At 30.3% G+C, this 12143-nt stretch overlaps 1 long non-coding RNA gene across 1 annotated transcript; it reads left to right on the top strand.

Moving 5' to 3' along the window:
* The first annotated feature begins 1351 nt into the window (after nucleotides 1-1351).
* LOC132800413 (uncharacterized) lies at nucleotides 1352-10746 on the top strand. Its single transcript, XR_009635475.1, has 3 exons — nucleotides 1352-1893; nucleotides 9760-9821; nucleotides 10433-10746. It is a non-coding gene; the product is annotated as an uncharacterized LOC132800413 (long non-coding RNA).
* Nucleotides 10747-12143: the final 1397 nt, after the last annotated feature.

Here is a 12143-nt window from a genome sequence, read left to right on the forward strand (position 1 = left end):
AAGCAAAATAATTAGTCTTGTTATTTAATTTATTTGTGTTTCAATTTTAAATTAATAAAAGTTTGACAAATTAATTTTTTTTCTAATTTAAAAGGACTAGATGACACTTTTAATATCAAAAGACAACGTTGTCTGTTCTCTTCATTTTCGACATTTTAATTAATTTTATGTTATATATATATATATATATATAAATTAAATATATTAATTAGCAATATGAAGTAAAATAATTAATCTATTAGCAATATAAAACAAAATAATTAATCTATTCATTTAATTGATTTGTATGTTAATTTCAAATTAATTAACTTTTAAATTATAAAATGTTGACAAAATGAATTTTTTTCTAATTTAAAAGGATTAGACGATGCTTTTAACATTAAAAGCATTGCCTGTTATCTTAATTTTTGTAATTTTAATTAATTTTATGTTTTATTCATATTTATATAAATATTAAATATATTAATTGGTAATATGAAATAACATAATTAATCTATTCATTTAATTTATTTGTGTTTCAATTTTAAATTAATTATTTCTTAAATTATTAAAAGTTTGACAGAATTTTTATAATTTAAAAGGATTAGGTGATGATTTTAACATCAAAAGTGTCGCTTGGTGTCTTACTTTTTTGTATTTTAATTAATTTTATGTTTTATTCATATGTATATGAATATTAAATATATTAATTAGCAATATGAAGCAAAATAATTAATCTATTCATTTAATTTATTTGTATTTAATTTTAAATTAAATTATTTTTAAATTATTAAAAATTGGACAAAATTAATATTTTTTTTATAATAAAAAGGATTAAATGATGCTTTTAACATAAAAAATGCCGCTGTTGTCTTAATTTTTGATATTTTATTTAATTTTATATTTTATTAATATGTTTATAAATATTAATAGATAGGTAATAAAAATATGATAAATTTAATTATTTTGAAAATGTTTGGGCAATGCTATTCATGATAAAACCATCACCTATTTGTTTGAATTTTTTCTTTTAAGTTTTTTACACATTAAATGTACTATTTAGAAAATGAATTAAAGGTACTATTTAGAATATGAATCAAATGTACTAAAATATTATAAATAAGTAGCAATATACATGGAAATGAATAAAATATTAAGCAAATTAATTTTTCTTTCAAATTTTAAAATCATTTGTATTTGCCTTCAATTTTTTCAAACTTCATCTTTTGATCTTTTAAAATCATTGTTAATATTTTATAAAAAATATTGGGTGCGTTTTTCAATTCCTAACTTTTGACCAAGTACAATCCTTTAAAGATCTAAGCTTTGCCACGTTCTAAGACAAGTTGAATAGTTGGGTTAGCTTGATTTTTTGGGTTTCTTCTTTCTTTTTCCTCTGTTGCCTTCGGCGAGCACATATTCACTGGTTTTTCTTCCATTTTGAATAGCGTCCATGCTGGGTTCATCAATGGGTTTCTTTATTTGGCCATTTTTTGTTTTTGTTTTTTTATTTTTTATTTTCCTTATTGGGTTGCTATCGTTGTTGGCTTTCTTAGTGTGTTTATTGCTGGGTTGTTGGGTGCTATTTGCTATGTTGTTGTGTTGTACGGGTTGCAAATGGAAAAAATTTGGGTCATGGGTTTTTCTTCAAATTTAATTGATGGGTTTTCATAATCTTACTTGTTTTTTATTTTGCTTGGGATTAAGGTTTTTTTCGTGATTTTGCTTAGAATTGGGATTTGTTTTTGATTTTGCATCATATTGGGGTTTTCATTTTGATTTTGGTCGCTCGTTGTGCAGTGATTTGAGTTAGCACGATGACCGAAGTTTGCTCCATGAGGTGAGCTGCTTGGCCTCAAGTTGTATTTGGGTTTTGTTATCAGGATTGTATCAGATTTGGCGTCGTTGGAAACGGTATGTTTAATTTTATTTTTTGTTGATAATATGAAATTGAATTGTTATATGAGTTTGAATTTCATATTTATAGTGAGCATTATTAATTGTTAATTTACATACTTGTTATCTTACACATGTACTTCTTAGCTAATATTATATTTAAATTAATGTTTACAAATTTAAACTCCTAAGTAGTCTGGAAACATTGAACATGGTTATTATATCATGAAGATAATAAGGGATATTATTAGGAGAAATGTACCTCGGTAAAACTTGCGAACAATGATAATTTCAACATTTTAACATAATTAATTACTTGACACTAATTAATTAATATTTATTTATTTTGTATATGTTTTAATATTTTTTTAACATAAATTTTTCATATGCAGTATAAAGGTGTTACTTAGTCATAAGATTATGTCAACCAATTTAGTGCTGAATGGGCATAAATTATGATCTCAAATTTTTCATCTTAATGAATATTTTAGTTTAATTGTTTTTGTTTGTACATAACTATATAAATACTTGATTAAGTAGCAAAATTATTATATGGGTTAATATTTAATTTATTTGAAATATTATTTTGTTATGCAAATATTTATTTGAATTTTGTTGTTTATTAATTATTTTGCATGAAGTTAGCTATTAAACAATCCTAATTTGACAAATTTAAAAGCACCATTCCAAATTAAAAATAAAAAAATAAAGGAAAGATGACACTTTTTCAAAAATTGAAAAAGCATCGACTATTGCTATGCATTTAGCGATGCTTTTTCAAAAAAGTATCAACTACTGGTATGCTTTTTCAAAAAAGCATCGGCTATTATTATGCATGAAAAATGTAGCGACTATTGCTATATAATTAGTGATGCTTTTTTTAAAAAATGTCGGTTATTTATGTTCATTTACCGATGCTTTTTTGAAAAAGCATCTACTATTGCTATACATTTAGCGACACTTATAAAGCATCGGTTTTTTTTTTAATATAATTTTAACAACACAATATCAGACGGCATTTTATTAAGCGTCAACTTTTATTTCAAACGGTGCATTAATTGCATTGCTTATCATTGATTTTCTTGTATTGATTGCTTGTTTACTGTGATTTCCAACAAAATAAATTGACACATACAAATCATTTTGACCAATGGATGGATGAGAGAGGCCATGCAAATGATGTATTATGGAAGTAAAAAGTGCTTGCATTCCTACATATGGATATATAAAAATGATTTTCATATTTTAATGATATTAAAATATTTGTATTTAAATATTATATATATAATTAGTTTTTCATTAAGATATCCTAATAGATTTTTCATCATGATATTGTGATAGATTTTTCATCCAAAATCTCATTTATTAGTCCTTTGATTTATTTAGAAGTTAAAATATAAAGATGCATTTGGGATTTATATGAATATAACAGAATTCATTTTGTCTTTTCTAGGGTCTTAATGTTTCACTAAAATTGAAAATATAATTTTTAAATCTTAGTTCTTGAAAAGATATAGTGACTAATAAGTAAAGTTCTAATGGAAAATTTATTAGGATGTTCTAACGAGAGATTGACTATGTATATATATATACATACATACATTGATTTTTTTCACAAATGATATTTTGATACTTGAAAATATAAAATGACTAGTACTATGTAACAATCCATTCCCCAAAAAAAATAAAAAATAAAAAAAATCTAGATTTTGAATTTTTGACTAAAGTTGACCAAAAGGGCTATTTATGGGTCTTAAATTTGATTTTTTGTATAGTCAAAAATTTTGGATTGACCGGTATATCATAGCGTAGGGCTAATTGGTATGAGTTTGTAAACTGATGGAACACCTCATTTCAAGTTATTGTTTTTGGAAGTTTTAAGCATAAACATTTTATCAGTATCTGAAAATGTTGGTGAAGAGAAATTCTCATTCACATAAGGAAATAGAACCCTAATATTTTATGCTGAAGTACCAGCATTCCAGTCCACTATTCTAGGAAAATAAGAGAAGAATCCCACAAAGATAGGAATCTCAACAAACTAGGAAAATAACTAATTAGCGATCAGTCAATAACTGATCCTATTTATTAGGAACTAAATAATAAATCCTAATCTACCATATTACAAAATAAAAACTTTCCTAATGTATATAAATTTTTGAGCTCCTTTTTACACTCTCCCTCAAGCTGGGTTATATATGTTATACAATTCCAGCTTGGAGTTGAATTCATCGAAACTTATTCTTGAAAGGGCTTTGGTGAGAATGTCAGTAAGTTGCAATCGAGTATGGATGTAGCTTAATTGAACTGTTCCATGTTGACCTTTTTTGAAATGAAATGCCTATCAATTTCAACATGCTTGGTCCTGTCGCGGTGTATCGGGTTTTTAGCAATGCTGATGGTGGATTGGCTATCACTAAGCATTTTTATTTGGTCTTTAAAATCAACTCTCAACTCCCTTAATAATCTTTGAAGCCATAGTCCTTCGCAAATACCCAAAGCAAGAGCACGATATTCTGATTCTGCACTGCTTCTTAACATTACTTATTACTTTTTGCTTCTCCATGTAACAAGATTGCCCCAAACAAAGGAGCAGTAACCACTTGTGGATCTCTTTTCAGTTAGTTCTTTAGCCCAGCTAGTGTCTGCATATACCTCTATCTCACGGATTTCACACATTTTGAAGAGTAAACGATGGTCTGGTGTCATCTTCAGGTATCTAAGAATTCAATTCACAACCTCTAAATGTTCCTCAATCGGATTGTTCATGTGATGGCTAACCACACTCATTGAGAATGCAATATCTGGTCTCGTGTGTGAGAGATAGATCAACTTGCCCATTAGCCGTTGATACTGCCCTTTATGCACTGACACTCTTTCCTTATTTGTACTTAACTTTAGGTTAGGATCCATAGGTATCTCTACAGGACCCAAGCATGCCAGTCTCAGTTAGCAAATCTAAGATGTACTTTTGTTGGGATATAACAATCTCTGCCTTAAATCGAGCAACCTCCATGCCTAGAAAGTATCTGAGAGCACCAAGATCTCTAATTTCAAACTCAATAGCAAGTAATCTTTTGAGTTTGATAATTTCCTCTGAGTCATCTACAGTTCAAATGATGTCGTCAACGTAAACAATGAGAATAGCAATCTTGCCTTTAGGTGAGAATTTCACAAATAGAGTGAGATCTACCTGGCATTGATTGTACCCATTTGTAACTATTGTTTTAGTAAACCTATCAAACTAGGCAGCAGGTGATTATTTTAGACCATATAATGACTTCTTTAGCTTGCACACTTGACGGCTGTTTGAAGAGTTTTTTAGGCCTGAAGGTATTTCCATGTAAAGATCTTCTGCAAGATCTCGGTTCAAAAAGGCATTTTTTACGTATAGCAGGTGCAAAGGCCAGTTTCTATTACTACTGGTGACAACAGTACTCAAACTGTGTTCAACTTGGCAACGGGTGAGAAGGGTTCCTGATAATCAATTCCATATGATTGAGTGAAGCACTTCGCCACCAGCCTGACTTTGAACCTCTCAATACTTCCATCTACTTTATACTTCACTGTAAATATGTACTTACAACCCACAGGCTTCTTCCCTTGAGGTAACTTTGTAAGAGTCCAAGTTCCATTGCTTTCTAGAGCCCTGATTTCTTCCTCGATAGCCTGCTTCCACGTTGGATTTTTCAACGCTTCCTGAATAGAATTAGGAATTTGTACACTATCAAGAGCTAAGATAAACGCTTTATATGTTGGCAGCAATTTCCCATATGTCACATATTTCTCAATAGGATGGTTTGTACATGTTTGGACACCCTTTCTTTCAGCAATAGGCAAAGCAGAATCATCAACATAAGGAACAAGAGGCTCACAGGTTGAAGAATCCATATCAGTGTGAAATTTTAAAGTAGGAGGGTCCGGTTCAGGTTCTTAACAATCTCTGACTTGAGTGATGTTCTCTAAGTTCTTAGTAGGTTGTCTCCTCCTAGAATAGACATGAAGTTCCTGATGATTTGTGCCAAGTTGAGGTAGGGTGGACTCGGGTAGATCATTTTGAGTGGTGTGATTTGGCAGATTGGGTGACTCATGGAACTGATACTTGGGTAGTGTCATTTTGAACTGATGTAGAATTGAGACTCAGATTTGAGGACTTGGAAGAGGGTAAAGAGGCTGGACTAACAAATTAGGTATCTTGAAGAATGTCCTAAAGCTGAAATTCCCTCGAATTCTCCCCCTGAATTACAGGTTTGGAAAAATAAGATTGGTGTTCAAAGAATGTGACGTCCATGAACTTGTACATCTTCTTCGTAATAGGTGAGTAACACTTGTACCCTTTTTTATGAGAGGAATATCCTAGGAAAATACATTTCACTAATGTGGGATTAAGTTTGGTCCGATGTTGTTAGTGTATATGAACAAATGATGACCAACCAAAGATTCTGAGTGGGAGATTAGAAGAAAAAGATTTGGCGTGAGAAAAGGCTTGTAGGAAGACTTGGCGGGGTCTCCGAATTTGTAGCACTGGACTCGGCATTCTATTGATGAGATAGGTGGCAGTAAGAATGGCTTCATCCTAGAAGTTTTTAGGCACATGATTGGTAAACATGAGTGATCGAGCTACCTCGAGTAAGTGTCTGTTTTTTCTCTCGGCTATCCCATTTTGCCAATGGTTGTCAAAACAAGAATTCACATAAATAATTCCTTGTTCCAAGAGATAGGAACCCAAAACTGATGTAAAGTACTCCCTGCCATTGTTGGTTTTAAGAACCTGAATTTTGCTTTTGAACTAGGTGTGAATCATGGAATAAATGGACTTGAAGATTTCCCCTGTTTCAAATTTTTCTTTCATAAGAAATATCCAGGTGGTTTTAGTATGATCATTTATGAAAGATATGAACCAACGAGCCCTATTAATATTTTTCACTCATGAGGGTCCCCAAATGTCACTATGAATTATGGAGAATGGATGTGAAAGCTCATATTGAATGCTAGGATAAACATGTCGTGTGTGTTTTGCAAGTTGACATATTTCACAATGAAAAAACTTGGAATTTTTATTGATGAATAAATGAGGGAACAATTTTTCAAGGTACACCAAATTTGGATGACCAACGCAAAAATGCCATAACATAACTTGACTCTCATTTGAAACAGAAATAGAATTGGAAACAGACTCAGAAACACAACTTGAATGAACTTGTCCATGTGGAGGAGGGTTCCTTTTAAGCAACTAGAGACCACCATACACTTCAGCACTGCCAATCACCTTCCCCGAATCTGTTTCCTGAAATCCACAAAGATTTGGATAGAATTTAGTCACACAATTCAAGTCACGGGTGAGTTTACTAATAGAAATCAGATTGTAATCTAGTTTTGGAATATAAAGGACAGATGAGAGAAGGAGGTCCTTTGTCAATTTTATGGATCCGATTCCTGCCACTTTTGAGTGTGATCTATCAGCTATTCGTACTGTAGAGGGACTTGAATATGGATTGAACTTGTGAAAGACATTAATATTTCTGGTCATGTGATCCGAAGCTCCAGAATCGACTATCCATGGTCTTAATTTCCTAGTTTCCACAACATGAGCAAAGGAAAATGTACTTTGATGTACCAGGCTACTAGTATGCTGTTCAGCAGTGGGTGATGCGAATTGTGAATGGACTGATATCTGTCTGAGTAGTTTCTGTAGTACCTCAGTTTGCTCCCTAATGAACGAACTGGTTTCAGTAGTGGTGCTAGTGTTGTCTGAAGTGGTGATAGCATTTGCACGGTTGCTCCGATCCTGGCGCGCTTGATTCGGTTTCCAATCATTGGGCTTCTCATGTATTTTCCTACAATTTTCTCTAGTGTGACCAGGTTTCTTGCAATGGTCGCACCATGGCATTTTTTTTCTCTGCTTGTTATCCTAAGATGAGTTGTGTATATATAAGGCCGAGCCTTCAGCAACCTGGGAGCTCATATTTTCTGTCATCATTAGTTTCTTCTTGCTTTCTTTTCTTATGACTTCAGCAAACGCCTCTCGAATGGGAGGCAGTGGCCTGCTTCCCATGATTCTCCCCCTTACTTTGTCCAGATCCTTGTTGAGACCAAGGAGAATTTGAATGTTCTCTTTTGATCAACAATCTTTTTGTATAAAGCTACATCATCAGGACATTTCCAGGAATGTATTTCAAACATATCAAGGTACTGTCAGTACCGGGTTGTTGTGTTGAAATATTGAGTGATAATCATCTCCCCTTGTCGTAGATCATGAGTTGAGTTTCAATCTCAAAAAGTTCAAATTTATTCTTGGAACTGGAGTAGGTTTCACGAGCCACATCCCAAATTTCCTAGGTTGTTTTGTAGAGAAAGAAATTCTCTCCAACTTCCGTGGTCATGGAGTTTATTAGCCATGACATGACCATATGACTTTCAGTCTTCCACATGTGATGCTTGGGATCTACTGCTGCCGGAATAGGAAACTTGCTGGTGAGATACTCATCTTTTCCTCTACCAGGTACATACATGAGGACAGATTACGACCACCGAAGAAAGTTGTGGCCATTGAGTTTGTGACTGGTAATAGGAAAAGGTGAATTGTCGATGATATTGGCTGAGGGATTATCGATTTGGGTATTCATGCTGTATTTGGTCATGATGAGAAATTGGCAATAAATTGGATTAAGGTTTTGAATCCAGCTTTGATACCATGAGAATTTTTTGGAAGAGAAATTCTCATTCACATAAGGAAATACAACTCTAATATTTTATGTTGGAGTGGCCGGCATTCCAATCCACTATTCTAGGAAAATAAGAGGAGAATCCCACAAAGATAGGAATCTCAACAAACTAGGAAAGTAACTAATTAGGAATCAGTCAATAACTAATTTTATTTTCTATGAAACTAAATAATAAACCCTAATCTACCATATTTCAAAATAAACACTTTTCTAATGTATACAAATTATTCAACTCCTTTCTACAGTATCTAAACTTGTATTGGTTTTTATCTGTTAGTAACTTAAAAGCCTATATATACATAAGGAACTATACATTCATTAAACAATTTGAAAAATATTCAAAAAGTCCCAAAATCCTCTTGACCTATCAACCCATGACCTGCTTAAAAACCAAACGGAGTTAAGTGGGCTTTGATTTCTTTTTCAGCCACCATTGTAGACACACGCCTAACCACTGACAAACCCACCTTTGGACCAATCGAGTTGCTAAGTTTTTTGGTCAAACCACAAATCAACACGTTGGGATTGATCTTTTAAACCCAGTGATGATGGTTTGATGTTTTTTGTGTTTTCTTCATTTTTCAGCTGTATCAGTCTGAACCATACCTCTCTCCCCCATTTTAAGACCCTCTAAATCCATTCTCATGCTTCATTTGCCAAGACTACTCATGGTTTAAGAGATCTATGAATATAAAATTTGATTGAATTTTTCAACAAGTTTTTTGACCGTAGATGATATTTTTGGACTAAGATGAGTACACTATTATATTCCTTATCTCATGGGCTTCCCATCTTTATAAAATTTTTAGATTTTGAACGTTCATTTGATACTTTTTTTTATTTTTGGATTAATTAGTTAATATTGAGTAAAAATTGAAATGTGTTTGGATGCAACTGGACAAATTAGACAAAATTAAAGTTGATTTTGTATAATTAGGTATTAATAGGACTCAATGGAAGACTTAATTTCACTAAATTGGCTTCCGTATGAAAATTTTCAATTTTGAGTTTTGAATATTTAGGAGATACAGTAGATTGGACTACTCTGTGTCTAATTTTAGAAATTTTGGAATTATAAATGTTATTTTGAAACATTGGAAATGCACCAATATCTTGGATTTGATTTTTAGAGTCTGAAATTTTTTTTATTATATTATAGGCACCAATACCAATCTCAAAAGCAACCCGGCAAAGTGATAGGAGTGGATATCAATGATATCTGTAAGTGGTTTATGTTTTTAACTAACTTTTGGACCATATTAGTATAACGATATATATATATATATATGTATATATCGTTTGAATTTTTATGTATATGGTTTGAATATTTTATATATGTGGTTTGATTTAAATATTTATCATATACATGTATTAATATATACTTTTATATTTTATATATGTAATATCATTTCATGTGACTTTTTATAAGATTATAAATGGTTTTAAATTCAAATGAGTTTATGATGAACTTGGAAGTTTTGGTGTTTAAATATCTGGGTATTTTTGGAAAATAATTGGTTTTGAGAAAATATATTTGAAATGATATATTTTTAAGTATGTTTAAGTGTGTATATATTTCAAAATTCTTAAAAATGGATTATGGTAATACATATTTCCCTATTGGTATTTATGTTTTGGTATGAAATGATGATTTTAAATATTTGGAGTTTTCAAATAAATTGTTGAATTTGAATATTAAATTCCAATTGATAGTACCGTATTTGTTTGGGAAAAATATAAAGTATGATTTTTAATTGATGGTTTACAAATACTACACTATTATTTTTAAAAGATGTACTATATAGTATCAGTGATTATGTTTATGTTATTAGCTGCATGCAGGCTTCATCATCCTATGTGTAATCGCAATATGAAAGAATGATGATGAGTTTTGTACCATTCTTTCGAGGTGATGATAAATTGTGTGCCACTCCTTCGAGATCATAGAATGACTAGTTGGTATAATATGAGAAAATGATGATGAGTTGTGTGTCATTTTTTCGGAGTGATGATAAGTTGTGTGCCACTCCCTCATGACATTGGTTTTTATGTATTTCTTTATTATCTAGTGGTATTTCAGGAAGCCATGCACCATCTAGTAGTGCTAGGTATAATGTATGATATATTTTATATGCTTTTTCTGATATACATATTTTTGTAGTTTTATATGTTTCATTATTGTTTTTAAATTATGATTAGACTGTTCATTGTCTAGCATTAAATTTATATTTCAATTAGTTAATGATATTTTAAATTCTTTAACTATGAAATGCTCTTTTTTATGACATTGTTTTAGAGTATAAGTTGGATTTTTGTGTAATGGTTTTAAAAGGGGAAACTTTTCGAAATATTGAAAATGAGGTCTTAAGTGAAAATGTTTAAATTCTAAATGACTATTTCCATATTATTAATTTGTTTCACTTATTAAAGTCGTCTCATAGTTTTTTTTTTTTTTTAAATTGTTCAATTAGGCCTCAGTTGACAGGTTATCCATATTATATCTGGCATCATCATCATCTTTCTAGAATATCATCACTTCATATCTTTATCTCAACTATTATTCCATTGCTAATACATTTTCCTTTTTATGTACTTATACTGGATTTATCATTTATGTTATCTTTTATTTAGTCTTCAACTTTTACATCTTTTAAATTGTTATGGTGGATTGATCTAATATATATGACTTTTATTTTTTTTATTTTTATTCTGATAGATTGATCTAATGTGTATGACTCTTATTTTATTTTATTTTATTTTTGATTCTCAGGTTAAAACCCTTAACACTTATGATGATGAATTTTTTTTTTAATAATATTTATGATATTTTATACATACTGTTAGGTTATATCCATTTAATGGGAAAAGTCCCTCTAGATTTTTGGTAATGGTTCAATGGAGTTTTTCTAGGTTTGATAAGGATCCCAAAAGCAATTTTGTCATTCTATGATCCAATCATATCGTCCTATGTTCTACTTTAACCAAAGTACACAAATTTTAAAATTATATTTGGAATATCTTGAAATTCTTCTAACTTAAAATGACACACGATAAGTTTGTAGGATTGTCACATCCTTAATTATCTTTTTAATTGTAATTTTATTATTTTAGATATCACTCATATTGATTTGCTATATCATGTCCTTATTATAAGCTGGCAAATAGTTTACAGAAGAATAATTCTATATATATATATATATATATATATGCAATTATAGATATTATTGTTTGAAATAAAAAAAAATGAGAAAAGAAATGAAATTATGACATAAACGAGAAAAATGTATACATTATAAAAATAAATAAATAAATATAAATTCATACGTAAAGATTTTGTTTTGATTTAATAATCTGCTATATATATTGACCTTAATTAGGAGCTTCCTCTTTTCTTTTCCTGTATAATAAATTTCAAAATTCCAAATGCTATCATGTGTAGGTAAGGTTTTGATTTTACGAGAATTGTAGTAAAAATTTATACATCAAGTTGTTAATTTGACTTGATTTTTTGTAATAGTTAAAAGGTAAGGCAAAATTTTGATA

The sequence above is a fragment of the Ziziphus jujuba genome, chromosome 2, assembly GCF_031755915.1.
Source record: "Ziziphus jujuba cultivar Dongzao chromosome 2, ASM3175591v1".
In the NCBI taxonomy this organism is placed as follows: Eukaryota; Viridiplantae; Streptophyta; class Magnoliopsida; order Rosales; family Rhamnaceae; genus Ziziphus; species Ziziphus jujuba.